Here is a 27,360-nt window from a genome sequence, read left to right as displayed (position 1 = left end):
GCTTGGCCTCATGCAGTTCGACAACATCATAAATGAAGATTTGAGAATAATGGGTGTGGCGCCAGTACTGGAGAAAATGCAGTAGGGCCACATGTGCTGGTATGGCCATGTCACGTGCAGCAGCGAGCATTCGATGGCTAGGACAGCCCTATGCCTCGTCCCATGGATAACCCAGAAAGTGGTGAGTTGATCGACTTAAAGAAGACATGCGACTCATCAACATTGCCCCTCGATCAAAAGAAGTGGAGATCAAGATCAACGTGAAGAAAAGTGGACCCTGTGCCAACACAGGATAAACGCTAAGAAAAAAGAAGTTCTGTGCTTAGTAATTACCATAATTTATACTTGTATTTTAAGTCCGGTTTGTTCTGCACTGTGAAGAGTGCTATACAAAAAAATGACTTATGGCATTTATCATTGCTGCCCCATTGCATTTTGGTAGGCCATTAAAAGCTTTGTTAATTTCTACAGCTTTGGCAGGCTCACTCCCTGCTAAAATTGACTGGCATCAGGTACTAAACTGCAGCAAGTCATTAACTGCTATACCACTGTTGCTGTAGTATTCCTTTGAAAATGTTTTTCCTTAATGAATTCCACAAGTTGACAAATGTCTGTTTCAAGAATTTCTTTCTGTTTTCTTTTCTTAACTTGCTCTGCCTCAGCTTTTTACTATTAATCCAGGGGCATCTTTTTCTTTTTGAAAACATTTTATCTTCTTTGTACCCTTTAGGAATATAAAGGCCTCTATTATTGTTGGGCTCATAAAAATGTCTCCCCATATCACAATAATTCTATAGCTTCTTAAAACCAATATACCTTTCACCCAGAAGATGAAGCATGGGAGCTATTTTGACACTGAAAGGAATGTTTGCTGTGAATGATGTATTAATTCTGAACTGTCCTGTGATTTATTTATTCTTTTATAAGCAGGACATTCTATATACAAGAAAATCTAGGAAAAAAGACCTGGTACCCTTTGACACTTATTTACATAATGATATAATTTATAATTTAATCCATATACAGATTATCTCAACTTGTAGCTTTAGCACTATGACCATGACAAGTGTCAGTGAAGGTCACATAATGCAACAGACAACAAAGAAACACACATTTATGTATAATGTTTATAAGTGGAGTAGGAAAGGAGAAAGGAATAATGCAATATTGAAATAGTACAACATATCTTGGTCTAACAGATTGGTGTGTAATAGAAAAGATCCAGATGAATGTGAGTGTCAGAATCTGGAAAATCATTCATGAAGCACAATTCAACCAACTATTGCTGCTAAAATGTGTGTTTTCTTTGCTTGCCCCAACTTGCAAAACCAAAGGACTTGGAGTCATAAATGTTTATTCATCAAGTGCTATAATTCACTCTCAGATTTTCAGTAGAAGTACACTTTCTCCTTGTGCAAAGTAAGCTTAGACAAAAATCCTTTGGTGGAGATGCTACAGTATCGTGATTTGTTTGAAGCACTGATTAATGCACCCATATATTATGATCATACCTGACAGAGTGAGTGTTCATGTAAAATCTCATTTTCTAAGGTAAAAATCATCCTAAATTGAAGGAACAAGAACAGAAGTGACAAACGAATAGTTCAAAGACTTCGGTGAAAAAAAATCAAAAGACTAGAGGTAGGCTGTCCTGTCCACCTGACCCAGAAGGGCATCTGGATGCCATGTGATAGCATCAGAAATACCCACAGGTCTATTATAAAGGAAGCTGTTCTGCTTCACCTCGGGATCAGAGTCAGAAAAGTAGTCAGATGAAGCTTACTTGGGTGGAGTGCAGAAGGAACAGAGTCTTATTGCAAAAGTTAGACCTCTTATATCACTGAAAGATGCTGAGAAATTAGTTCACACGTTTGTTTTCAGTTGACTAGATTACTGTAACGCACTCCTCAAAAAAGACATAAATCGAATGCAACGAGGGCAGAATGCAGCTGCTAGAATCCTAACCAGGAAAAGAAAATCCGAGCACATTTCTCCAGTTTTGATGTCACTATACTGGTTACCTGTGTCATTCAGGATTGACTTTAAAATACTGCTTATGGTTTATAAAGCCTTAAATAATCTTGACCGATCTTATATATCGGAATGTCTGACATCTTATATTCCAAATCGTAACCTCAGATTCTCAAATGAATGTCTCCTTAGAATTCCAAGAGCAAAACTTAAAAGAAGTGGTGAGGCGGGCGGCCTTCTGCTGTTATGCACCTAAAATCTGGAATAGCCTGCCTATAGGAATTCACCAGGCTAATACAGTGGAGCACTTCAAAAACACTGCTGAAAACACATTATTTTAACATGGCCTTCTCATAACTTCACTGTAATTTAATCCTGATACTCTGTACATCCAATTCATTATAATAACTATTCATGGTGGCTCTAAAATCCGTACTGACCCCTACTCTCTCTTCTGTTTCTTTTTCCGGTATCCTTTTGGTGGTTGCGCAAGCCACCATCTACTCAAAGCACCGTGATGTTCCAACAGTGATGGATTAAAAGCCAGAAGTCTGCATGACCATCATCATCAAGTCCATCCGTGAGAACCTTAAATACAAAGAGGACTATTTCATTTATGTTAGGTGCAATGCCCAGAGGGGACTGGGCGGTCTCATGGCCTGAACCCCTACAGATTTTATTTTTTTCTCCAGCCGTCTGGAGTATTTTTTTGTTTTTTCTGTCCTCCCTGACCATTGCACCTTACTCTTTTTCTATGTTAACTAATGTTGTCTTATTTTAATTTCTTATTTTGTCTTTTATTTTTCTTCATTATGTAAAGCACTTTGAGCTACTTTTTTGTATAAAAATGTGCTATATAAATAAATGTTGTTGTTGTTATTGCTGGAACAGTTGAATAAGGTATTTGTGCCAATAAATCTTGTTATTGGAGTCTAAACCTGTGTCTTTGCAGCTGTGTCTGGGGTCTGAGATGCTACAACTGGTGTAGCTGGAAGGATTCAAACCCCTCATGGGACTGGTAGCCTCACCCTACTGGGTTTAAGGTAGGAATTGTGATGCGCAACATGGGTTGGTTAGCATCCCAGTTAGGATGGATGGTAGACCTGGCTGCGAGACCCTTTAAGTGGAAGGATGTGGTTGGATGGGCATTCCGACAGGAGGAGACTGCTTCCTAGGGCCAGCCATTATAACGGCCACCTAACCAGGAAAGGAACAACTAACCAGCCGGGTCCATTACAGTCCCTAATGTACTTTTGTATTTTTGTAAGAGATTCAGTGTGCAGATAACTGGTAAAAGCATGCCACTGGTTTAAATAAGATGACTCTATTATGCAGTGGCAATGACCAATCACATAACAAGAAAGAGAAATTATTACTAAATACAATACTGATGAAGCCAATAAAAAAAAACCTCAACAAAATTGCAGCTAATAAGGCGAACACCATCATAACAATAAAAATAATATAAAATTAGAAACGTAAATTGCAGAAATTCTAATTATTAATTCTATGGGTATCCAAATTCAGATTTGCAATAGCATGCAAGTGTAAAATGGCTGGATGAAAAATGCCAATAAATTCTCATTACAATAAGACATTTAAAAATAATTAATAAATAAGCCAACCAAAACTTGACCTTGCAGTGTAGCAGGAAATACAGGGTGCCCACAAAAACACTCCTTGATTTTAAATGGTTACAAAATCAAAATTTATTGGAATATTCTTTCACCCTTGAGGCTACAGTTTCATCAACTCATAAAGTTTCATATGGTATCTGTTGATTACATACACTCGATGTGCACCCCACCTGTTACTCGGCAAACATCGATGCGATAATCAAGCTCGGACCAGACTCTCAGAAGCATATCCGGCGTGATCGCGCTTATAGCTTCAGTGATGCGTTCCTGCAGATCATCCATAGTTGCGAGTAGTGGAGGTACGTACACTCTGTCTTTCACGTACCCCCAAAGGAAAAAGTCACAAGCAGTAATGTCCGATGATCTCGGGGGCCACTTGAGGAACATCTGGTCATTTTGTCCAACGCGACCAATCCATCTGTTTGGCAAGGCGCTTGTTGAGAAAATTACAGACAGCGAGATGCCAGTGTTGTGGTGCCCCATCTTGCTGAAAAAGGTAGTCACCTACCTCAGTAAGTTGTGGAAAAGAAGAAATTTTTGAGTTAATGTATTTACTGTCATCTTATTTATAAACATATTGCAATAAGTTTTCAAAAATCAAAAAGTGTTTTTGTGGGCACCCTGTATATTACAGATGTAGGTGTCTGAAATGGGTGAAATTACATGAAGCAGCTAGAAACAAAATCACACAGAAAACTGTGTAGTGACAACTTATAGTTTCAGCTAAATTGATTCATAGGAGACCAGCCTTCTGAAAGTCCAGGCGACAGCCCATAATTATGCACTGAATGTAAGAATACGCATTTGCCACTGTAAGCATTAAACATATTTTGTTAAATGGGCATGTGATTTGGAATTTGTTTTAAAGTAAGTGACAGTTGCATAAAGAGAAGTACAAGGGAACCTCATAAGACATCTATGGCTGGGATAAGATTGGTCAGCTAAAACGACAAACAGTTCTTGTTTGTTGTTTTCAAGGGTCTGCCGAGACAAGACAGGGATGAGACAGAAACAGGTAGCAACCAAGTAGTAGAGGGATGAGTAGATGCATACACAAACAGAAGCACCGATATGTACGGCTCTACCTGTCAGACAAAGACACACCACCACCACCTTGCAGGCAGAGTGACCAGACAAAAACGAGACAACTGCCAAAAGGGAGGATTACAGGAAAAGCACAGGATCGCTGTCTCTAGGCACACAAACAATGAGACGAAAACCAAACAGTTGGCAGTAAAGAGGCTAGACAGCTTAACAGAAAAGGACAACTGCTGTGAAGATGAGCACGGCCTGAGAAGCTGGCCAGATGCTACTCAGCAAGACACAGGAGACACAGACTATTTTAATAAAGAAGCCACAGCTGTTTTCAGGGAAACACTGCCATCTTAACAGGATAGAAACAACTAATCCTCCACTCAAAAAAACATTATCATCTGGATAGGAACAAAAACAAAACAAATCAAATAAAACAAACTCCTTTTTTATACACCCTACTCAAGCCAGGATCCAATTAATTATTGTAAGAAAATAAAAACTACTTAAATAATAAAGAAAAATATAATAATAAAAACTACTTAAAAATATTTTTTTCTTTTCAAGCCATAGTATTATTTTTTGTACTAAACTGAAAATATGTCTTTATTTCTCTTTTCCTGAAAGCCCCAGTCCCTAACACCCCTCATCGTTAAACTAAACTGATTTCTTCCATCTGATCCTTCTGGCCCTAATATTGTCTAATAGTAGTCAATGGTGGAGTGCAGACCTACCTTTCCTGTGGTCAGATATGCCAGCACCAATCACCTTGTGAAGGTTTCCTGTTCCACTCCGGCATCATCAAACCTATGACAATTCATAATGTGACATCCAGGCATATCTCTTATAAAACTTGCACAGTGGAACTAGACAACATACCTCTTCTGCTTTTTTTAGATACTGAAGCAAACGTGTCTCTGTTAAATCTGAAGACTAAGAAGCAGTTTTTTTTTTTTCCCAGATCTCCAGCTGTCTGCTCCAGTTACGACTCTCTGTGGCTATGCCAGCTTTAAGACTGACACTGACATAGCAGTAAGCTATGATTCCAAGTTTCTTCTTAAATTAACATTTCATGTCTCCCATCACAGTGCCAGCCTTTTAGGCCTGGATGACTTTAACAGCCTTGGTTTTACCCTTGTTGACACCAGTGGATCTGTAATTCTTAATGTTTGCTCCCCTTGGCAACAGAAGTGGTCATCACTTTTTGATGGACTTTGCTGTCTCTCTGCCTTTCATCACTAGCCTTTGCTCAATCCTGTTGTGCATCCTGTCATCCAACCACCACACTGCATCCCACGGACTTTCCGGGAAGGTGTATCTCCTGAGCTGCAATGCCTCCTAGAGGCTGAGATTATAGAACCTATTAATGCTGCCCCATGGATTTCCAATTTGGTTGTTGCAGAAAGCAGTTAGGGGAACTATGAATCTGTGTTGATCCAAGGGCAGTAAAAAAGGAAGTCATTCCTGACAAATATGTACCCTCTCCCAACTTCAGATGAGCTAACTACACCATTTTATTACTCTAGTATCTTTACTAAGTTAGACATCTGTCAGTGATATCTGCGAGTGCCACTCCACCCCTGTAGTCGAGATTTGACTGTAATGCTGTATTAGGACAGAACATCTAAATTAAACTTTAAAAAATGGCATTAGAGCCCATTTGGCAGATGGATGCACATTTCTTTTGGGACCTCTCCAGACCCTTCTTCCTTACACAGCTACTCAGCACTCAGCTACAGGCAGCTCTTATGATTGGTCATAAACTTCACCTTCCACTGGATCATCTGCATACACAACCATCTCTGTCCACTCCACTGCATACACACAACAATGTGTCCAAAAACCAGAATAAGATGAAACAACACTTTGATAGGTCACACTGGGTCAAAATGCCGGACATAACTGTATCAGCTGGGTCAAGGTCTGGAGGCTACTCCGATATCACAAGTTGAAAACTTTTTGGTGTTCTCCTTTAAAAGTAATAAGCCAGTTAGGATCTGCCACATTTTGTCTAGCTGATGGTTCCCAATGGCTTGCTAGTTACCCTTCTTCAAGGTACCTGCACCACCAGTCCTGAGCTCTGACTCTTCAGGGTTTACAGAAGAATGGCTCGATTCAAGTGCAGGATCATCTGGCCCTATGCAGACTGAGGGCCCTGAGGTACTGCACCCTTCATCTGAAACCATCTCCAGACTTGAACGTGTCAGAACTCAGCCAGCCTGATTCAAAGATTTTCTTACTGATTTTCATGGTTAAGTAGAATGATATTTGGGTTTGGAAGAAATGCAAGAAAAACAAGAAAAAAGGACTGTTCCCTACAGTTTTAACACTAAAATTACCAAAGCCTACGAAAAAACTCGTAGATCTGTCCCACCTTAAATCGCTTCATACAGAATGCAGAGCTATAGCGCGTCTTTATGTGAAAACAGCAGTGTCAGATCGGGGTAGGGTAGGATTGTCAACGCGACTGAGAAAATGAAACTGAATAAAAAAAAAAAAAAAAACAAAGCTAATCTTTACAAGTATCATACATTTACACTGGCTGTTGCAGACTGAAATCAAATGTATGTTTTTATTCTAAAATAGTAAGAATAAAAGCAGCTGACTTCTCAAAATGGACCCGTAGGGGATCAAACCCGTGAAGTTTTGATTACCAGTCAACCGTTGATACCATTGCACCACCGAAGCAGTCATAGTAAATATGTGTCAATGTCACAACCTAAAGCATGTTCTTTTTCTGCACTTATTTTTTTGAATAAAAGTGCACTTGTTCTGTTGTATTTGTACATTTTGTGAAAGTGTTTCTTTGATATTTGGACTTCAGGCTTCACACATTATGAACTTCATGTCTACATTTTGTCAATTATTACTAAAACATGAAAAATGTTTCTGTTTTAACGATGTGTTTACATAGATCGTTGTAGACATGGAACACACATGAAATGCAAGTGTTCCAAATAACGATATAGTATTTATAAAAGATGTGATTTTTGTTTGACTTCTCACTCTATACAACTCCAAGCAACTGACACGCAGGTAAACAGACTTGAGCTGAGAAAACTGTGTGCCGGTGGGGGATGTGATAGCGGACTGCTTGCTGCTTATCAACACATTTAAAGGACAAAAGATGCTGACGGAGAGGTGAGAAGTGATTTAAGGTGGGACGGATCTACGAGTTTTTTCGTAGGCTCTGGTAATTCTAGTGTTAATTATATCTACAATAGCTCAAGATTTATAGTGTGTTTTTCTGGAAGTCAGTGTGTTTGGTGGGGGAAGAGGAAATGTTATGTTTGCAATATTTACATCTGACGACAGTGTGTACTCATTTGCTGTAAAGCATTTGGTGTAAGAGAGTATTGGTGGAAATGGGGATTCTGGAATTATCGCCTCTTTGAGACAAATTGCACCTGTCGACTCACTTATTGTATTAAATAGTTACATCTCCTATTTTTCATTATTATCTGTTTAGGGCTATCATTGATGTGGGTGACTGGACTGTGAAAGGGAAATGGTTCTGGTTTAGTTTTATTTTCACTGTTTCTTTTTCTTTTCAGTAGTTCATAGTTTGGGCTTTATTATTGGAAATTAATTTCCATTAAACCTGCATTTTTTTCTTGCTAAACTTAACAAAAATGTAGGCACAAAAATATTAAAGTAGGTCAGTTAAAAGGTACAACCAGGTCATCTCTGTGACTGCATAATAGAAGACCACTTGGACTTTTACCTATCATAGTCAACATTGCTTTTTCAATAATGGTAGTTGCATTATAAAAGCATTTCCCTGACAGTGAAAAAAAAAAAAAACAGATTTAACTGATAAATCTACATTATTTTACAAATATTAGTATAGAGTTGCCTGAAATTCCTGTTATCATCACAAACGTCACCAATATAGTAGCCCAGTGATTCCCAAACTCAGTCCATTGGACTCTTAGCCTAATTAAATGAGTCATTATTTCCCAGTTTCTGTAATTTGTAGTCAATCTAGAAGTAACAAACTAAGTTTGGTAGATGTTTGTAAAATGTAATAAGCAGTTATATGGGGAATATGTAGGTTTTTTACGCCGTTAACAGTATTTCCAACCTCATTTTCATTTTTCTTTTCCAGGTGTTCTGGTTATTTAATTGATTACTTACTACTAAGCAGGTCTGACACTGAAGTCGTTGCTGCATTCATCATTCCGGGTGTGCTGGTTGTTAATAGTCACTATTAGTGTTAAATGAAGGGAGCAAACTACATGGGAAAAGGGGAAAATAATAGAAAAACTACAAAAGAGAGTTAAGCATTTATATCTTTAGAAAAATATATATATTTTTAAATGTCTTATAAATGTAAAAAAACATATTGTGTTTTTCTCAATGCTGAATAAGAGAAGAGTAAAAAAGACCAGCTAATTAAATGAAATAAGCTGTTATCAATTATTATCACCAATTGTGAATCTGGTTGGAACAAAACCCTGCAGCCACAGGCGGTCCCCAGGACCGAGTTTGGGAACCACTGCCCTAGCACAATGCACACTGAAAATCACGTAAATGAGAGTAATGTGTAAGATGTACAAAATACTAATGGTTACCATAGTATTTACATGGAAATTACCCTGGACTTGCAAATAATTGATTCAAATGGAATATGTACAAAAAAGGCTAACAAACTCCCTGTCCACTCCAAAATATGTCACTCACTGAGATGTCAACACAGTATGAAATCAAGAGAGCACAGCATCTTGTACTATTAAAAAGCCAACCTTTGCCATTAAGGTCCTAATTGTCTGGAAATTTTCAATAGCCTCAGTAGTGAGCTTCATATCTTCACAGAAGAAAGCATCTGAGCCATGAGAGAGCTTGAGTTGAGTGGAGAAGCCATAAGAGAAATGGCTGCAAACCCACTTCAAGGTCTCGTCTCATTACTGGAATTATTTTTTGCATGATGCTTGAAAAATCAAGGTAAAAGAATCCCTTGGCCAAATGATAGATTGTTGGTTTTCTAAATGCGATTTGCCTATCAGTGTAATTAAATCTCAAAATCTTAAGGCTGGGACCTGAGTAGTAGTCATCGGGAATGTAGATTCTGAGTTCCATTTCTACAGCAAAATTACTAAGGGTATAGAAAGATAGCTGACCAGAGTTCATTTAAAAATAAAATGGTGAGTTATTCTTATGCCAAGTATGCAAGTGTTATTTGTGCAAGATAGATCATCAAGGTCAGCTTAGTTACAAGTGAGAACTGTGAACTGTCATTTAAGAGCCTGGCTTTTAGTGGCATGAGAATCCAAAACTATTGGAATTATCTTTTTTTGTTCATCCTTCACTTTAGCTATCTTGCTGTAAATTAATGCAAGGTACTCATGACAATTAAGTCTTAATGCAGAAAGGTGTTGCATAAAAGCTGTTTTGGATTTTCTGGCATCACCAGCAGGAGAAGTTCTTTATTTTAAAAAAAATGGGCTTGCAGTCTCTGCAGGGGACCTTCTGATGAGCAGATTTGTCAGACTTCCCAGAGAAAGGTAAGACAGAAACTGTAATTATTTCTAGATACAAAAAGAATAGACTGTCAATAAAAGGGGAAAAGCCGGTGTCCCACAGGTGCTGCTCTAGTATGTGTTCATCTTGTGCAAAGAGTCACGTGAGAAAATCCACCTATATTAATATTAGAAAACAAAAGCATATGAGTGCTAAGTGAGAAACACACACAAGAAAAGACGGAACATGACATTTCATGAAATATTAACATGTACTTCAAGGGGAAAAAAACTGACTTTACAGAGGAACTGGGGCACAAACTGACGAATAATAAGTATGTTATCATTTTTGTGGTATATATAATGTAGGGCCTTGTGCCCTGTGTTGGCTGGGATTGGCTCCAGCAGACCCCCGTGACCCTATGTTCGGATTCAGCGGGTTGGAAAATGGATGGATGGATGGATGGATATAATATTTAAACTGGTGCAAACATCAGGCAGTATGCTTACAATAAATGAAAATATAATTAAACCAAAAGGTAGAGGCAATCAAAATAATTTTAAAAATACAATGTATTTCAATTATAATAAAGAGAATGGGGTTTTGAAAATATAGTACTTTTATTTGACTGAGAAAAAGGCAACAATTGCCTGATATTCAAGAATTAATTGTACATGCGGTAGCAGCATTCTTGATGAGTGTGCCCCATTTTTAAGTAATAATGCTTGATAGACGACCATAATTAGTTAAGTAAAAACCTCCACATCATCATCATTGTCATTTCATTCTGCTTTTCTTAGTGAGGGTTGTCGATTAGGGATGAACAGGGCTTCCCGTCTCCTCCAATCAGTTGCTCTGGGCTTTCCTCGTGAATAACCAGTGTCAAATGGTGAAATAGTGTGCATCTCCTTGTGACTGACTTCAAGAGTACATGGACGAAAGATCTGGGGGTGACACAGTCACACTATTTCGAGTTACAAAAATCACAACCTGAAAGATGACCAGTAGCCATGATTTAAGCCCACCTCTCTTCTTGCCTCTTCTTGTGTTTCCCTTTAAAAAATGCTTACCTACAGGATGTTACTGTCATTTTGAAAATCAGCATGGTGCAAAGCACTATGGTCCAATGCTCAGGTATTTGACTCTGGCATTACCTGATTTCACTTTTTTAGTCCACTACAATGGCTGTTAAAAGCAGAATAAGTATCCTAACACTTTTATACCTTGTTATTGCCTTCTTTTACATGGGACCCTCTCAGAATGGTTGAAAGATGCAGTATTATCTCTTCAGTATGGCCTGGGTCCTCTTGATCTTCCAGTGGATTGCAGAGACCTCCCATGGAAGGTGCCAAAGGAGTATTTGAACTGCAAGATACATGGATTCAGAAAGTATTGGGATTCTTTCACTTTTTACACATTTTATTAGGTTGTAGCCTTGTGCTAAAATCATTTAATCTTTTTCCCCAAATGAAACAAGCCTGTGGCGCAGTGGTAGCGCTGCTGCCTCACTAAGGAGACCTGGGTTCTCTTCCCTGGTCCTCCCTGTGTGTATTTTGCATGTTCTCCCCGTGTCTGCGTGGGTTTCCTCCCACAGTCCAAAGACATTCAGGTTAGGTGCATTGGCGATCCTAAATTGTGCTGGGTGTGTGTGCCCTGTGGTGGGCTGGCGCCCTGCCCAGGGTTTGTTCCTGCCATGCACCCTGTGTTGACTGGGATTGGCTCCAGCAGACCCCCTTGACCCTGTGTTAGGATAAAGCGGGTTGGAAAATGACTGACTGACTGAAATAAGCCTTGATACTTGAGAATGACAAATTGAAAAAAGGATTTAGGAATTTTTGCAAATACAAGGGACATTCAAAAAGTTTTCGCACTTTTTTTTTTAACTCTGCTAATTAAGAATTTCCAAAACAAATGACATCACTTTTCTACATAGTCATCTTCCTTTGTGATGCAATTTTCCCAGCGTCGTACCCTTTTTAAAGCCGTTGTTAAAAAATGTTTTTGGTTGAGCACGTAGCCACTGATGCACCACTGCTTTCACATCATCATCACATGAAAATCTGATCGTGGCTGTAGCTGGTTGTCCGGAGCGCTCTGCATCCATCACACTAGTACGCCCATTTTTGAACATTTGAACCCACTCATAGGCGACTCTACGAGAGAGAACTTGATCCCCATACTGAGCACACATGTGGAGATGAATTTGTTCATCCCAGCTCACCTTCTGCCCACAAAAATCATTTAACAGAACGTTGTTCCTCTTTGGTGCAATTTCTAAGTTTCACAGCCATCTTCACCACAGAGTGACAACTCTTATACTAAACTGCAAGGGCAGCCGGCTTGCCAGACAGGACTAGTCACATGACAGTCTGCAGACACAACCAATTTTTGAATGTCCCTTGTAGAAAACTAAATTATCACATCGCTTTCCTATAATGCTTAAAATATGGCTTAAGTGCATCACATTCTATTGATCATTACTGAGATGTTTCTACGTTTGTTTGAGTTCACTTGTGTTGATCGATTGGACATAATTAGGACAGACACACTTTATTGGAGCAAAAGCCAAGCCTAAAGGTTAAAAGAATTTCCAGCAGAGCTTAGACACAGGAATGCATCAAGGCGCAGATCTGGGGAAGGCTCCAAAAAAATTCCTGCATCACTGAACATGGAATAAGTCTGGAGCAACCACAACGTTTACTAGAGATGTCCTACTGACCAAACTGAGCAATTCTGGGAGAAGGGTTTGGGTAAGAGATGTGACCAGGAACCTGATGGTCAATCTGGTGTTCCAGAGATCCTGTGCAGAGATGGGAGAAACATCCAGAAGGACAACCATCACTGCAACACTTCACTGATCTGGGCTTAATGACAGAGTGGCCGGACCAAAGCACCTCCTAATTAAAATGCACATAGAAGCCCACTTGGAGTTTGCAAAAAGACACCTAATAGACTTGCAGACTATGAGAAACAAGACTCTCTGGTCTGATAAAACAAAGATCAGTGCCAAGTCTGGAGGAAACCAAGCACTGCTCATCACCTGTGTAATCAATACCTTTCCAGAGGTGAAGCATGATGGTGGCACCATCATACCATTGGGTTGTTTTTCAACAGTAAGGACTGGGAGACTAGACAATGTTGAAGGAAATCTGAATGGAACAAAGTACAAGATATCCTTAATGAAAACCTTCTCCAATGCATTCTGGACCTTGGACTGGGCTGATAGTTCACCTTTCAACATGACAATGACCATAAGCCTGAAACAAAGATAACACAGGAGTGGCTTAGGGAAAGCTCTATGGAAGTCCTTTAGTGACCCAGCCATTGCCCAGGCTTGAAACCAATCGAACATGTCTGGAGAGCCCTGAAAATAGCCAATGGTCCACCGATGGTCTCCATCTAACCTGACAGTGCTTGAGAGGATCTGCAGTGGAAAATAAAAGAAAATCCTGAAATCCAGGTGTGCAAAGTTTGTGTTGTCATACCTAAAAAGACTCCCGGTCATAATCTTTGCTGAAGGGGCTTCAACTAAGTACTGATTAAAAGGTCTGAATGCTTTTTTTTTTATATAATACATTTGCAAACATTTCTAAGATCCAGTTTTTGTTTTGTTATTCTGGGTTACTGAGTGTTGCTCGATGAGACAAAAAATGTATTTAAAAAATTTTAGCACAAGTTTGCTGCTTAGTAAAATATGGAAAACATAAAGGGGTCCGAGTACTTTCTTTATCCACTATACATATGTAATTAATTTATTTCATTATTTTCACATTTGTACTTTTTATAGTAGTAGGACTGAAATGTAACTAAATATTAGAGTATACCAAAAGAACGTTAAAATACAGTATTACTTTGTAAAACTATAATTAAAATGCCTACTCTTTGTAGGGTAGAAGATTGAATCATTAACAGGATTTCATGTATTATGACCCATATGATCAGCTCAGAACAAAACTGGTACATGTTTGTAAAAAACATTAGACTAGTTAGACATGGCATGTTTCTTTATACTTTGGAACAGGGGCTGGCAACCTTTCAGTGGTGTCGTGCCGACCCTATGTTACAATGTTATTGCGCGTACCGACATGATTCTACCAATTTTGTTATATAGTAACAATAGTTATCAAAATTGGTCCGGTTATAATGGGCTTCAAAAGTATATAGTATATACTTTTGAAGCCCATTATAACCAGATCTTATATTATGGCTCATTCAACATTTTAAAATACATAGGATCATATGTGAAAAGAATGTTTTGTCATTTTTTTATAACTACATTCGGTGGGTTTTATTTTGGTTCCAATTATTTGACTAAAATAAATAGTTTGTTTCTTAAAACAAGAAATGGCCCATTTTATAGCTGCACTTTTCTCATCAGAGTTTTTAAATGTGGACTGATGTTTAGTTTGATAAGGTCTTTGTACACTTGACGTACGACACACGCCACTTTCCCAGCATAACGCACACACAGAACGATCCTTTTGTTGTACAAATCCATATTCATTCGTCCAAGAGTCTTGAAAAGAGCGAACATCAAGTTTGTGTCTTTTTGGAGTCAATTTAGGGCAGTATACTTAATATACTTAATAATAACAAGAGGTTTATTTTAACGTACCATGGCCTGCACTGAACACATGGGTTCACTTTACATTTGAGTTGCACACGTAAAACATAGGTGGGCACGCTGAGTGCAGATGCATGCGCTGCAATTAAAATATAATAATAAGATTTGTTTTAACGTTCCACGGCCTGCACTGAACACATGGGTTCACTTTACATTTGAGTCGCACACGTAAAACGTAGGTCAGGACGTGAATGCATGCGCTGTAATTAAAATATCATTTTTTAATACATTTCATTTCAATCAGAGTGACATTGAAAATTGTTCATGCTATAGGCTGCCGACCCCTACTTTAGATGATACTTGTATTTTTCAAGGCATCATATGAATTCACTATCTTGTATTGCTTGTTTAAACACCAAATCCACCCCTCTCAAACCACCCAACACCAACATCTAAATGCGCCTTCCCAAAATTGTAAAGCGTTTGATTGGTTCTTTGTTCCCAGCTGCTTCTTTAATTGTTGGTTTGCTCCTCGTCTTCTGTCAGAATGTGTTGCCATGCAGCATTAATCAGGTGGTAGTCTCATGATGGGATGTGCAAGAATGAAAAAGGGGGCAATACAGAGACTCTTCACTCTGTGTTTGTGCAAACTACCGTTGTGTAGTGTTTTCGTGCTTCTTAAATTCTAGTTTGAGTGCTTTTTGATCTTTTCTTGCTTTTACTGTAGATTCAAATTTTTGCCTAGAAATCTTTGGGACTTTTCTCATCTTTCTCTGCTGTTTTATTTTTTGACCTCGTGCCTCTTTCCCAGATTATGGTTTTGTATTTCACCTTTTAAATGAAGATTATTGATTTTTAACTACTTATTATGGCTCTGAAGTCTTCAGCACATCCCAGTGTGCATTCTATAAATGGCCACAGTGTCTGCAGAGTCTGACAGGGCATAACCTCACTTGCCAGTCTCACAGTGCAGCTTTTTCATGTGACAAGTCACTGCCAGAGTTGCAGTTGGATAGTGTGCTGCTGACAGAAGCAACTTTATTACAGAAATATGTGCATGAAACATTCAGAAAATAATGAAAAAAAGAAATACAAATCAGGGAGGAGGCCTGTGACTTCAGAAGTAGTAATCATAATCAAAAGCAGAGTGCGAACGGAAACTGGAAGTAATTTGGACGGGACCTCAGTGTCTGGTCAGAAATGAGACAACAGCAAACACAAAGAGGGACTGTGCAGGTTTAAACAGGGAGAACATCATTTTTTAAAATCTCTAATTTGATTACGTAATCTAAACTGTTTCCATCTCGTTCTTTCCTTATCTGACTTGAACTTTGACTGTAACCGTCATGTCAATAGTTTTCTTTGTTTTTAATTTTCTTTTTAAGTCATTCTGGTGTGTGTTCAGACCATAGTGTGTTTATATTTATTTATCGATCATAAACTGCTTTATATATCTATCTGTATGTCTGTCTATCACAGTATCAAGCATTGAGCTATTTAACAGATGTGCGTTGTATTTCAAGTATTTTTAATTTCTTTGAGATGCACAGTAACTGTATTTGTGAAAATAGCTTGTTCATTCCTCTTTAATGAAGTTGTGCAAACTTCGAACAAACTAGCAATGTAAAAGTGGAAACCTTAATATTTTAAAGTGTATATAGATAAGATAATTCGACCTATTATCTAGAGCTAAAAAGGGTATGTTTAGTATTTTTCAAGCTGAAGTTAATTCTTCACAATTATATTATATAGTAATGTGTGACAAGAAACTGTGTTCTAAAGTGAAACATAGCCTACTTTGTCATCAGTCAGTCATTTTCTAACCCGTTCAGTCCTGAACAGCGTTGAGAGGTGCTGAGCCTATCCTAGCTAGGACACAAGGCAGGAATAAATCCTGGACAGGGCGCCAGTCCATCACAGGGTGAACACACACACACCCCAGCGCCGATTTACAATCACCAACTCACCTAACCTGCACGTCTACGGACTGTGGCAGAAAACTGGAGCACCCGAAGGAAATCCATGCAGAAATGGGGAGAATCCTTGTCCACTTACAACAAGGCAGCAGCATTACCACCAGCATACTTGGTATACTTTAAAAAATGACTAACCTGATTTTGAATTTTATAATGGAGCTAAATTGTACTTGTTGTGTGGTGGGTACGGCAATGCACTGTATCAGTGTATGCTCCCAACCCTTCTTTTTCATGGATACCAGGGTCCCAATATGAAAGAGGTTGTGGGATCGATACCAGCTGCTTCCCAATTTTACAATTTTGTTTAGTGAGCTGCTCTTATTGTTAATATTATACAATAAAAACATACATTTGATGTGCGCCTGTAACAGGCAGTTTAAATTTATTGTACTTGTCAAAGTTACCATTTTTTTTTTCAGTTTTATTCTCTCACTCACATTCATGCTCCCAAAACCCTAACTACCCAAAAACCCCCGATCTGACGCTGTTTTCAGAAAAAGACGTTGTATAACTAACAAACTACTGGAGATGCAGAGGAGAGAATAGTACAGAGAGGTCAGTACTGCACAATATACAATCATCAAATTCAAATGTTAACAGTTCCCGCAACCTAAGGACCGTCTTTCCTACATTTACAAGATGTGTACCTGTTGCAATGTACACACTCCTCTCTATGCTGTGGTTCTTATTACATTGAAGGAGCACCTGAGACTGAACTTTCTTTCCTGGGGGAAGCAGAAGTCTTGGAACAGAACATGAAAAACATTTCTGTTTTAATAATGTGTTTACATAGATTGTTGTAGACACGGGGCACACATGAAATATATGTATTCCAAATGACAATCTATTATTTACCCTCTACAACTCCAAGTAATTCACCCCAAGGTAAACACTGAGCACTGACAACTTTCTTTGTGAATTGAGCTGAGGCAGTGGGCGGGGGTGATGGGATAGCAGGCTACTTGCTGCTTGTGCTGATCGACACATTTACAACACAAAAGACGCAAACAAAAAGGTGTGAAGGGATTTAAGGTGTGCCGGGATTACGAGTTTTTTCACAGGCTTCAGTAATTCTAGTGTTAAAGACTGTCCCCGTCTCCCAACAGTTGCCAATGATCGTCAACAATTTAACATAATGCTAAAATGTTTATGGGAAACTCGACTTAGTCATCATCATTATCAAATTCTTCCAATTTTCCCTGATGTGTATAATTCAGTTTCTTATTGTGAAAAATGTTTCTTTTTGAACTATGTGAATTTCCTGGTTACTTAGGCAGGTCCTGGAGCCTTGCAGTGTTCTAGGCATACTTTTGCTTACGTGAAGTTTGAACTTCTCTTCAGTTCGGCCTTAAGGCTTGAAAGCTAGAACCCTCTGAAGCCCACTGGTTGATATTTGTAACACAATATAAAGGTGTGAGCATCAAGCTGTTTGGGAGTATTCATCATTGTAACAATGGATCACGCTGATTACTTACTAAATATGATTTAGCATTTTGCCCATTGAACAAACACTCAAAATGTATGAATATTCATTTGTATTTCTGCTTTCAATGTTTAGTGCTTTATGTTGAACTATCTCTTAATACTGTCCTGTGGTGGATGAACTGTATAAAACAGAAGAAACAGAAGAGCGCTGCAACTTGTCTTTTCATGGCAACTTTGATATCTGACCACTTCTTTTTACTTCGGCACTGTGCGACTTTCTGAACTTGAACTTTCAAGCATCTTCGCACTCTGTATCACTCAATCAATTTCGTATTGTTGCTTCTACAATTGCTTAAACCAACAATTAGTACATTTTCCCTTGCTTCCACTTTGCATTTGCTGAAATCCTTCTTTTTTCATGTGCTTTTGCCTTTGTCTTTTAACAAAATATTGAATGGAAGGATCTATTTATACTCATTTTCATATCCAAATATGCAGATCTCTGGGAGGAGTCAGGGTGTGGCTGTAGACACACGCACGTGCGTTAAATTTCATGTTCATTGGGATTTATAAAGGGGAGCGCGTGGAGGCTGGTGTACGCACAAGTCGATTATGTATCTGGATTTTTTTGTGCATACGCACATTTCTAGTTTTGTCCATACGCCATGTTTTACTGTGAATTCTACACACGACGTTACACATGAGGCCCCCATCTCTTAGTTTGTTTGCTTGCCTGCAAACGTACCACCAAGCACTCCCATTTTGTACATTGTGTTTCTCTTTTTCACTCTCACTCAACACTGCCCTCCTCATCCCACACCACATTCTTGTCTCAACTGCAGACTCAGTTCTGCCCTCATTTGTTTTTAAAATCAATTAAAAAATTGAAATTATGCAGTACAAATTAGTGAGAATGTATCTTGTTCTTAGCTGATTTCCATTCACTATATAAAATTCTAATTATTTAGTTCTGTTCCCAATGTTGCCTTAGATCATCTAGGGGTGCAATCTGAAATAAGTTGGTAGGGTCTATATCTGTATTTCTATTTGGTACAGCCTTCATCTTAATTTTTACTAGATGGTAAGGTTTCAACCATGAATATTGTAGGGAGGTTAGGAAAGTTAGTTATGTTAACTGGTAGATTATATTTCAAATCAGGATATTTTTTTTTAGGGGCAGTCCTACAAATACTTCAAGGATATCAAGCAAGAACTCTCTAGCAGCCCCTGGTGTTCCTGTACCCTTTAGTCTTCAGGACAGGTCTCTCAGGCAAACTGCTTGTTGCCCCCCTTTTAAAAGCACAGCAAGGTCCACATAGTTCTTACTGGGTAAGGTGACCATATGTCATCTAGGGGCCAAGAAGTCTCCTGATTCACATTAATGGTGCCTGGTTACTACCCCTTCCTGTCTACTTCCTGTACTTGCAAATAACATGTTTAGAAATTGAGGATATTAGTGCAGTGCTCATTGTTATGAGTGGTGCTTTGTACAGACTCCCCTCACACGTACTGTATATGCTTTGTAAACGGCACTATATAGTGCCTGACCCGACACAGATTGGACACTGGAGGCACATGTAAAAATAAAATGCTTTTTTATTTTTCTTCAGCTGGAGGGCACGTCTTCCCCGTAATCCCCCCCAGCCACAACACAGTCCCAAGCACCAGTAACCACCAGTGCAGCACAATAACAAACCCTCCTCCTTGGCACCACCACTCCTCCCTCACAACCTTGTCTTCCTCCACCCGACTCTGGCCGATGAGTGGTGGTCACTGGCTCCTTTTATAGGTCACCTGGAAGTGCTCCAGGTGTTTGATCACCAAGATCTGGCGGCACTTCCAGGTGTGATGAAGCTGCTGTCCATATGGGCTCAGGAGTCCCAAACACAGCACCCCCTGGCGGTACTTGCGGGACCCAACAGGGCTGCCCCCAACTCCAATTCCCAGGGAGCCCTGTGGGAAACTGAGGCACTTCACCAGGCCAGGGGGGCGGCCATCTAGTGTCCTAGGGGAGGTATTGCACTGTCCAGGGCTGCTCCCCCTGAATACAGTGTGCAGGGGCGTCCTGACTGGGCATGGGCGCCAGGCGCCTGTCGCAGCTTCCAAATAATGAGCTAACCGTTCACAGCTAGTATTTTCCCCATAACAAGCCCTGGCTCTGAACTGTAGTATTTAAAACTCAGAGAAACTGGGAAGAATGTATGCATAAATCATAGCACCTCTGGGCCATTCTTGATATGCATTCACACAGATGTCCTTAACATTACAAGACATGCACAGCTTAACAAAAGTGACAATTTAAAATAAAGGCATTTATGTCATAGCAGGCTCAGATAGAGTCCTGGGGACATCTATGATTTCTGTCTTCTATTCTGTACAGTTTCGTAATTGGAGTTTTCTCATACTAATTAAAGCCTGCATAACGGAGATTCTGAAATTCACATCAAAGATAAAAACCTACATTTTTTCCTTTCAGAAGCTGATACACCTTGAAACTATTGTGGTAAAGTGAGGTTGAAACCATATTCTCAAATTTTTTTAGCAATTTCAATTATATTAAAGAGCAATTTAAACTTTAACCATAATATCATTCACAAATCACCTCCAAACATTATTTGTCCCTAATCTTAGATACTGTTAAACACATAGAGCATCACACTGGTGAAGTCATGTGGAATGACTTCCTGGAACCTCATCCCCAGTAACAGTGCAACAGAACTACAAATGGCAGTGGCCACAGTAAAAAAAAAAACAAATGGAACAAAAAGCTCTTCTAAGTATGTAAAGCCGTTAACACATTGATACTTCTGGCCAGACTTGTGTTTGGCTCAGCTTTTTGTATCCCAAGGCCTGTGTCTGCACAAATACCATTTCAGAAACAATTGGTAGTGGCTGTGAAATGATCAGATTCATACTGTTATTTGCCTATTTTGTTTATGGGACCCCAAGAACCCACCAAGCCTTGACTTAACTTGCACATATACAAAGAGATGCGTAATAAAGTATTTGAATAAAGAATGGAGAATGACTGTATTAAAAACATTAATAATTCTATACATTTATGTAGCACTTTTCTCACTACACAGACCGCTTGTCATAGTGAGTGGGGTTCTGTTACATTGCAATTTAATTAGCTTGTTGATTCAGTGGTCCCTTCTTGAAGTGATGTGTTACAAGCCCAGCACACCACAACGCAGAAAATTGCATTGGAGTTATTGAAGATGTAAAGGATGTCACTTCCCATATTAAAGGAACTCAGTCTCCTAAGGAAAAAATACTTGCGCTGCCATTTCTTATATAGTTCCTCTGTGTTATGAGACCAGTCCAGTCTATAATTAATGTGGACCCCCAAGCACTTGTAGGATTGGGCCACCTTTACATCCACTCCCTGAGTAGTAACTGGACATAGAGACTTTTTGGTGTGGTGAAAGTCCATAGCCAGTTCCTTGGTTTTGCTAATACTAAGTTGCAGAAAATTCTCTTTGCACCAAGAAACAAACTTCACCTGACTCCTCTCCTCTCTCTAATCCCCCTTATCAATACACCCCATATATGCAGAGTCATCTGAGAATTTCTACAAGTATCCTGACCTGGTGTCATATTTTTATTCTGAGGTGTACAGAGTGAAGAGAAAATGAGACAGGCCTGTTCCTTGTGGTGTTCCAGTGTTTCTCATATCCGTATCAGAAACACAGTGCTTGAGCCTCACAAACTGTGGTCTTTATGTCTGTCAGATTCAGATAATCCATTATTCAGACCACCATAGCCTCATCCACCTGCATATCTCTGAGTTTACCCATTAACAGGGATGGCTGGATGGTATTGAGGCACTGGAGAAATAAAAAAAAACATAATTCTTACAGTGCTGCCAGCTTTGTTCAAGTGAGAATAAGCTTTGTGGAGCAGACAAATAATCCACTCCAATCTTTGTCTGATAGGCAAACTGCAGTGGGTCCAGGTGATCTACCACAATAGGGCTCATATACTCTATTACCAGTCTCTCAAAGGTCTTCATGATGTGTGGTGTAAGTGCCACTGGTCTGTAATGATTAGGTAAAATGGTGCCTGCCTTCATTGGAACAGGAACAATGCAGAATGTTTCCCACAACAGTGGCACTTCTTGAGGTGACTGAGGATGCCAGAAAGTTTGTCAGCATAGGCATTAAGAACTCAAGGACTGACTCCATCTTGTCCCACAGCTTTTCCTGTGTGTAGCATCCTCAGTTGTCTCCTTACTTGGTCTTCACTTATGGACAGCACTCACTGATGGTCAGAAGTGGACCCATCACTGACCATTCCAGTTGATGTGGTAGGAGTTGTTGATGTAGTAGGAATGGTGTGGCCCCGCGTAAGTGAAGGTGTTGAGATGTCTGGGTATCTGGTGAAGGAACAATCTACAAATTTTTCATGAAAAGCTAGGACTAGCTTACGAATGTGATTATAGTGAAGGTTGCCTTCTTGCATTTTAAGGAGCATCATAACTTAAAGTTGTGTTGTGTGTGGTAAAAAAACATTTAGCAGACAAGAAAGAAGCTTCTGCATTTGCATCAGTTTGCCAAGTTAGTTTCTGAAGTCCTGAGCAGGTCTACAATGCATAGAGACTGCCTTGTATTGCAAATGTCCTCCATTGGAGAGATCATTTACAGTTTTTGGGCAAATTTTATGTACAAATCTAACCACCAGTGATCCGGAAAACTCACTAATCTGGGACTCCACAGGTCCCAACGATGCTGGATTAGTTATGGTTTAACCTGTACTGTATATTAATCTGTAAAATGTAATGTGATACAATTGAGCTGTTGTTGCAGGCCCCCACATCTAGACCAACAAAAGCAGATGAGCGGATCATTTAATAAAAATAACTAAAGGCAAAGATCAATAAAAAGAAGAACTTAAAGTAAAGCCAAACAAAGGTAAAACGATAGCCTTGTCCCTGCAATACCTACCTTTACAGTGTGGAACCCTGTCTATCAGGTAGGGTGTCACTACACTGGTTACCTGTGTTATTCAGGATTGACTTTAAAATTCTGCTTATGGTTTATAAAGCCTTAAATAATCTCCAAAAACCCCATCTTATATATCGGAATGTCTGACACCTTCTATTCTAAATCGTAACCTCAGATCCTCAAATGAGTGTCTCCTTAGAATTCCAAGAACAAAACTTAAAAGAAGTGGTGAGGCGGCCTTCTGCTGCTATGCACCTAAAATCTGGAATAGCCTGCCAATAGGAATTCGCACTTTAAAACACTGCTTAAAACACATTACTTCAACATGGCATTTTCATAACTTCACTTTAACTTAATCCTGATACTCTGTTGCTCTGTATGTTCAATTCATCATAATAACTATTCATGGAGGCTCTAAAATCCGTACTGACCCCTACTCTCTCTTCTGTTTCTTTTTCTTTTTTGCGCCACCACCACCTACTCAAAGCATCATGATGCTCCAACAATGATAGATGGATTAAAAGCCAGAAGTCTACATGACCATCATCATCAAGTTCATCAGTGAGAACCCTAAATCCAAAGAGGACTGTTTCATTTATGTTAGGTAGAATGCCCAGAGGGGACTGGGTGGTCTCATGGTCTGGAACCCTACAGATTTTATTTTTTTCTCCAGCCGTCTGGAGTTTTTTTTTTTTGTTTTTTCAGTCCACCCTGGCCATTGGACCTTACTCTTACTCTATGTTAATTAATGTTAACTTATTTTATTTTCTTACTGTGTCTTTTATTTTTGTATTCTTCATTATGTAAAGCACTTTGAATTACTTTTTGTATGAAAATGTGCTATATAAATAAATGTAGCACATTTATTGTTGTTGTTGGTTCACCAACTAGCTTGCCACAAAGCCAAAATGCAAGGCATCCTCTAAATATGAAGCATTTTCACAACCCAAATATATGTCATTTTCCCTACTATGTTCTTCAAGTCCACTAGTGATCAATATACATGATCTGTTTTTCCAATAATTTGTAGAAATATTGGACTGAAATGCATCAGAAATTCAGAACATAGATAAGGATACAAGGAGCCAATGAATGTTTAAAAGGTCTGCTCAAAGGAAAAAAAAACTGGTAAAGTAAATGCTTTTCATAGAACTTAAAAAAGTCAGTATTTTGTTTGCAGAGAAAGTCAGGCAACCTTCATGGATTACAAAATATGAAAGCAATTTGACAAAAAAAAAAAAACCCATACTCTTGGTATTTCAGATTTTTAAAAGCATAAAACTAATTAACTAAAAATAAGGTGGCCAGATATCCCATAATTCCTGAGATATGGGTGAAAGGCATGCGTATGCATTCTAATACTGGTATTATAAATATTTTACTTGAAAATTAGAGAAAAAATATGTAATCGTAAAATTAAATCATTATAAGTAAGCCAATTGCACCCTGGTCATTCTCATTTCATCCTGAGCTGGTTTCGGGAGAATCTCAACACCCTAATTAAAAGCTAAGCTATGAAACCAATAAAACCAAAGGCCCCACAGGACTGATTTTTTTTAACCCCTCTTCTACCCACTTTCTAAACTATGGACATTTCTACATTAAATTGCATTTTCCAAATGTAGATAAATGGATAGTGCTACATGTATACAAAAGCAACGTCAATTATAAATCAAGAAGGGAGACACTCTCCAACAGGAAGTGACCTCTGAAAAGGAATTTGAGGTTTGTGTTGAAACACCATTTTCATAATTCAAGGAATGTGCAGAAGCAATTAAAAAAGCAAGTAAAATGTTGCATTATAAGGAAAAAACGGAATATAAATTGAGAAAAATATACACACACATATATACAGTATATATACACAGTATTTATATATATATGTATTGTGACTTAAGGAGCCGCCGCCCTGCAATCAAGGCTGGAGTCGGGTGAAGGAGGAGCACAAGGTCGAGGCAGAGGAGGCGAAGAGAGGCCTGAGTATTTGTGTGAAGAGGACTGTGTTTGTGGACTTTGGGGAGCTGGGGGTTTGGTGGCGGTGCACTTGACTTTTGTATAGCATTGTGTAAATAAACGTGGGTGATGATTAAAACGGTGTCCGTCTGTGTGTGTCCGGACCGCTATACTTCACAGTGGTGTAGCCGGCAGGATGCTCCACCTGGGTCAAGGTGGGGACCTGCAGTGATAAATATTTCTGTGAAGGGCCCGGCACAACAGGGGAGCCCACCCACGTGCCACAGGGGCGGCGTGCACCCAACCCCGCACAGAATCGACGTGTACTGTAAAATAATGATTCAGAATTTTCCAGCAAATAAAAAATCTTTTAAAAAGCTCAGGTTATTTTAGTCCTAAGTCTTACTCTTCATCACATCCTGCTATCAGAACATCTATAATTTTGTTACAAAAATATAACAGTCTAAAAAGTGGTTCAAGTTTTTCCAAGCAAGAATTTGTTAATGTGTTTCAGTAGCAACTGAGTGTTTTTAAAGCAGCTGAGTTTGTTCATTGAGTAAATGTTCAGAGCTTTAACGTGTAAAAGAGGAGAAACAACAGTGTTAAAAGAGTTGTGACCGGGTATAATTGGAAAAAGTTGAAAATAATAAAGCATGCAAGAAGCTGCAGAGTGAACCTTTTAGTGGTCCAGTGCTGCTAAGATTCACATTGTCAAGAAAATGGTGATTTATTTATTTTTATGGAGGAGATCCCAGGGACACTCCCAGCCTTGGCATGACCCACACACACTCACAAACAGAGACAAAATAATGCAACAACTAAAGAATATAATGAAATTAAATGAAAACAATACCACCTCTGTACCCCTACGGCGAAATTACACTAAACACATAAACACAAACAACCCCCCACAGCAAAGTCCATGGAAAACAGCACCAGATGTAATGAAATGATGACGATAGCAAGTCCAGAGATCTGTACGTTGAAAGGAAATGAAAAAAACAGTCCTACTGGTAGTCACTGTAAAGGTGAAGATGGGTGGAGGGTTCTCTGATGTTATTTCCCATGGGAAGAAGTAGCTGTGTTACAATATAGCACTGGTGCGAGGTACCAGAGCAGAAAACTAAAGATAAAAACAGAATACAAAGGGGTCAGTAACAGTTTATAACTATTGTCATGCCTGGGATTGTGTGCAAATTCCTAATAAACAGCGTTACAATGTGAACAGATAATCAGGGTATTCTAGACTAAAAAAGCGAGTCTTCAGTCTGGATTTAAAATCTGCGATTGCTAGGAAATCTTTTACGTAGACAGCCAAATAATTCCACAGCTTTCTGGCCCAGTATCTGAAAATGTGACATCTCTTTGTTGTTTTATTAATTCTTGGAATTTAAGTAGATTGTCATTTTAAAATACTTATGTATTAATAACGTCAATGACATGTACTGCTACTGGTAAAACTGCCACAGCAAGAATTAGAAAGACCAGAAAGTAAAAAAGTCAGAAACCAGTAAAATAAGCTCACTAATGAGACAAAGCTAAGACACAACTCAAAATCAAAAGGAATTTGAAAAAGAAAATTGTTCAATAAAATAACACATTTGCCCACAAAGTCGGACGATAATGGTTTCTAGCCATTGCGATAAACAGACACTTGATAATGACACTGTAACAAGCTGCAGGCGAGCATATGACTGTTGCACTGTGCCATCATCAAGGAGACAAGCCATGGCTGATCAAACTGTATGGAAAGTACCAGCAAACTGCAGAAATAAACAAAGATCTATGTTGGTAGCATAAATATCTACTAAGCTGAAAAATATGCTTTTTACAGTGGGATGCAAAAGTTTGGGCAACCGTGTTAATAGTCATTATTTTCCTGTATAAATCCTTGGTTGTTATGATAAAAAAATGTCAGTTAAATATATTATATAGGAGACACACACAGTGATATTTGAGAAGTGAAATGAAGTTTATTGGATTTACAGAAAGTGTGCAATAATTGTTCAAACAAAATCAGGCAGGTGCATAAATTTGGGGACCACAAAAAAGAAATGACATCAATATTTAGTAGATCCGCCTTTTGCAGAAATTACAGCCTCTAAACGCTTCCTGTAGGTTCCAATGAGAGTCTGGATTGTGGTTGAAGGTATTTTGGACCATTCCTCTTTACAAAACATCTCTAGTTCATTCAGGTTTGATGGCTTCCGAGCAAGGACAGCTCTCTTTAACTCACACCACAGATTTTCAATTCTATTCAGGTCTGGGGACTGAGATGGCCATTCCAGAACGTTGTACTTGTTCCTCTGCATGAATGCCTTAGTGGATTTTGAGCAGTGTTTCGGTCGTTGTCTTGTTGAAAGATCCAGCCCGGCGCAGCTTCAGCTTTGTCACTG

The sequence above is a fragment of the Polypterus senegalus genome, chromosome 18 (genome assembly GCF_016835505.1).
Source record: "Polypterus senegalus isolate Bchr_013 chromosome 18, ASM1683550v1, whole genome shotgun sequence".
Taxonomy (NCBI): domain Eukaryota; kingdom Metazoa; phylum Chordata; class Cladistia; order Polypteriformes; family Polypteridae; genus Polypterus; species Polypterus senegalus.
Note: the sequence above shows the minus strand (reverse complement) of the source record.